Source organism: Ammospiza caudacuta, chromosome 14, assembly GCF_027887145.1.
Source record: "Ammospiza caudacuta isolate bAmmCau1 chromosome 14, bAmmCau1.pri, whole genome shotgun sequence".
In the NCBI taxonomy this organism is placed as follows: Eukaryota; Metazoa; Chordata; class Aves; order Passeriformes; family Passerellidae; genus Ammospiza; species Ammospiza caudacuta.
In genome coordinates this window covers 14450553-14454612 of record NC_080606.1, presented here as the reverse complement: position 1 = coordinate 14454612, position 4060 = coordinate 14450553, and positions in this window count along the sequence as shown.

Sequence of the window (4060 nt, the reverse complement as noted above, 5' to 3'; positions counted from 1 at the left end):
GGGAGCCGCCCTCTCCTTTGATGGTGTCTGCTGGAAAGGGGAATAAAGCCAAGGGCTCACCTGCTTTGGAAGGAGGCTCTGCTCCCTCTCCCCAGCCCAGACCTGCAGTCAGGCTCACACATCGTAAAGCGTCCCTGCCTGCCGTGGCACTGCCGCCCTGGAGCACGGAGCTGTTTAATGCGCCCCAGGAATGTCTGCACGGAGGGAGCAGCTGCAGGGATCTCACCTTTGGATCCTGGCAGTTCATAGGAGCCAGGCAGGAGGCCGAGGAATTGCAGACACATCCAGCTCCAAGGTGCTGGCAGCTCCGGCCTGGCTCTCAGCTGGTTAAGTGCTCTTTTATTGGGCTTCCCTTCCCCACAGGCTCAGGGCAGGAAGCCTGGAGGGTCAGGTGGCCTTGCCCATCCTTTCATTTATCCCACTGGGATTTTCTGAGTGCTTTGGGATGGTGGGGAGGGAGTCTGTGTGTCACCACTGGTGGCTGGTGCCCCCTCAGTTCTGAACACATACTGTTCATAGCAAAGGAACGGCAGCAAAGCCGAGGCTGTTCTGTTTTTACAGGACTGGGAAGAGTCTCCTGGTTCCAGGGCTCCCAGGGCACTGCCCCAGGGGAGATGGAGCAGAGCCTGCCTGAGAACACCAAGCGGGAGAGCAGGGAACAGCAGGATGGCGAGACACCAGCACCTGGAAAGAATTAACACTTCCCCTCAGCAAGAGCTTGGAAGGGGAGAGAACAAAGCAGGCGAGGGAAAACCAGGGCAGAACAAAATGGTGCTGGTGGGAAAAGGCATTCCAGCCCTCGGCAAGGGGGAAGGAATGGAAGAGCAGGGCTGCTGGGCTGGGGGCAGCTGTTCCCTGAGACAGCCTCAGCCTGGCCCTCCTTGTCTCTTCACTTCTGCCTCTGCTTCTTTCCTCCCCTCTGTGCTTCCTTCCACTCCCAACTTTATCCCATCCCTCTTTGCTGAATTCTCTCTGACTATTTCCACACGTTCTTCTCACAACCTCGTCCCTCTTTTCTGTAAATCTGTTTATTCCTGTACCCACAGCCCACTCCCACTCTCCCAGCAGCCTGGCTGTCCTTTCTCCAGGATGACACCTCAGTGCTCGTCCTCACCCTCAGTGCCGGAATGGGGATAAGCAGAGTCTGATGTATGTAGGGAGATTTATAAATATTCTGGAAATTCCCCCTAATTTGAATTTGACCCCGTTTTGGAAGGATATCCTGCCTGTGTCCTCCACTGGGATGAGGCCTCGTCTCCTCTGGGACAAGAGGCTTCCCAAAGGTTTTGTTTGAAATAACCATTGCTGATCCTCCTGCCCGGCTGCTCTTCACACTCCACCCGCTCTGATCGCACCAATTACTCCAACAAAAGACAAAAATTTGCATTTCCAAGGGAGTTTCCCTCCTCCTCCCAGTGCGCTGTGCCCTCAGCAGGGATGTCCTTCACCCCATCGGGGTCAATGAGCCATGAGTGGGACTCGTGTGACAGTCCCGACACACTTCCCAGACGAATTCCTTTCCTAATGACATTTAAACCGCTCATTACTCCTTGACTGTGCCAGAGGTTTGGCTGAGTGTGTTGAGCAGGATCCCTGGAGCAGGGGCTGGGAGTACGGACGTGGGGAAGGGTGAACCTCTCCAAGCACCCTGAGACACTCAGCTGCAAACCCCAAATGTTTGGGCAACGAAAAAAATGTCTATTTAACAATTTTTTTCTTTTCTTTTCTTTTTTTTTTGGCCATTTTCAGCTCCTTTTTTTGGCTTTCTGAAAGCAGGAATGAGATGAGGTCTCCAAAGTGCTTCTGCTCCACATCACCCAATTTTCCTGGCCTGAGGGGTTGCACGAGTTTGGAGAAGCATTCAAGCCCCTGAATGTGCTCCTGAAAGCTTCTCTGGTGACAGAAAGGATCTACAGACCCCTTCCAGTCCGTCTCCCCGAAATTCCCAACTTCCTGAGTTCCTCCCAGCCCCGCTCCAGCCCCGCTCCGACCCTGAGGTAATGGGGCAGCAGTAAAACGTTAGGAGGTACAAATGAACTGCCGGGGATTAAAGCCCCAGCACAGCCTCCTGCGAGGCTTTAAAAGCATCCTGTTTGCAAACAGCTCTGGGGCTGCATCCCGCATTCCTGGGCATTTGCCTTCTCCTGGTTTTTTCATTCACGGGGAGGAATTGCAGCTGGAGCAGCTCGCCAGGTCCTGGTCTTCCATCCCCTCTGGGGCACAAGGAGTTCTGGCTCGTTCAGACCTTTCCCAAGCATTTTGCCTTCCCCTACATTTTTCCAAGGCGCTTTTCTAAAGCTGCTCCTATTCCACCTTGCCCATGTATTTCCCTGGATGGCTGGGAGATGTGTGGCAGGTGAATTGTGCCCTCCAGGGAGGCTCCTGGGGCACCAGGACACCTCAGGGCATGAGTGGGATCCAACCTCACAGGCTGAGCCCAGGGCTCTTCTGAGCTCATTTGATGCCCCATGGGGTTCCCCCACTGCATCCAGCCCTTCCAATGGAAAATTCACACCCTTTTCTTTGGGCTACAGAGCTAAGCAACAAAAATGATCCTGTGAATTTCCAGCAGTCCCGTGTGGTGAAGTTTGGAGTTTGGAGGGCGAGTTCCTGTAGGATAATCTGTGCAGGGAGAGGCTGAGCAGCTCTTGGCAGGAGAAGTGGGAAGTGGTTGGAATTGGGAAGTGGTTGGAACTGGGAAGTAGCTGGAACTGGGATGTACTGGGGCATTTGGGATCATTTACAGAGGTGCTCTTTTCCAGGCCATGCAGCTTGGCATCAAGATTTTTTGGGAGAGCTCAGGCAGCTCATCCCAGCTATTGCACAGATCTTTGAAGATTAGTCCGGATAATTTTGAAAGGTCTCCTTTCCCCTGGGATTTCTGGGATTCCTGGCTCTGCCTGGAGCAGAACAAAGGCTGCTGTCCCTGTCTGAGGTGGGAACAGGAACCTGTCCTCCCAAAGGAGAGCAAAGCAAAGGCTCCCAGCCTGGATCAGCTGAGCTGAGCTGAGCAGCAGAGCCAGGTCTGAGCCAGAGTGAGTTTTTTCCAAGCAGCTTGGAAAAACCAGAGGCTTGGTTCCTGCCCACTGTTAGCAATTCCTCCAGCTTGGATGGGATCCCTCCAGCTGCCCCTGTGCTGCCTCTGCACTCTGGGTGGGCTGAAGCCTTTTCCCAGAGAAACCAGGAATGGGATGGGCAGAAAACCAGGGACAGTGGGAGATTATTTCACACACCCACTTGTGGCTGAGCTCTCGCCCCTCCCCGAGCTCGATGCTGTGTCTGCTCCTTGGCTTCCCTCTCCACCTGTTTAATCCATGTGGGATGATGGGGCTGAGATGGAATGTAGGAAAATGGGCTGTCCCCTCCCTGGAGAGCAGCACATGATGAGGTGCCCCTGCTTCTGCAGCCACCTCAGTGATAACAGAGTGTTGATATCTCCAAGATTCCCTCATTCCGAGGAAAACGGGGCTTTTCATTCCAGCCTGTTAAAGTGTTTTCCAGAGCCCTCACAAATGTAACCTGGAAGTGCTGCTTGTATCCAGCTGCTCCCCATGAACCTCCAGAACCATCCCATCACCCTGGTGCCCACCTGAACCGAGGAGAGGTTTGCAAGGCAGGAATTTCCTGCATTGGAGCAGACACTGATCCCCTCTGAGGTGGCTGCTCTGCTCCAGCTGCTCTCAGCCCGAATTTCTCCATCTCCTGCAGCTCCAGCTCCCTCTTCCTGGGCCCTTGGAGCATCACCAGCACCACAGGATTGTGTGAGGGATGGGCACTGCCCTGCAATGGCTTTCACAGAGGCAGTACCAAAAACCCCTCTGGGTGACATTTTCCAGGGCTCCCAGGATGTCACGGGCCTTTTCTCCCTCTCTTCACCTGTGTGTGGGGGAGCTGGTGACAAAATCCCTTCCCACTCACCACCAGCATGGAGAGAAGAGCCCTGTGACCTGGAATGTCACCTCCCAGGAGGAGGGGACACTGGGATCCCTCACAGAACCTTGTGGGGACTCCAGAGGGGAGGCCAAGCTGCCCTGTGAGCATGGGTGAGGCTCAGGGGCTG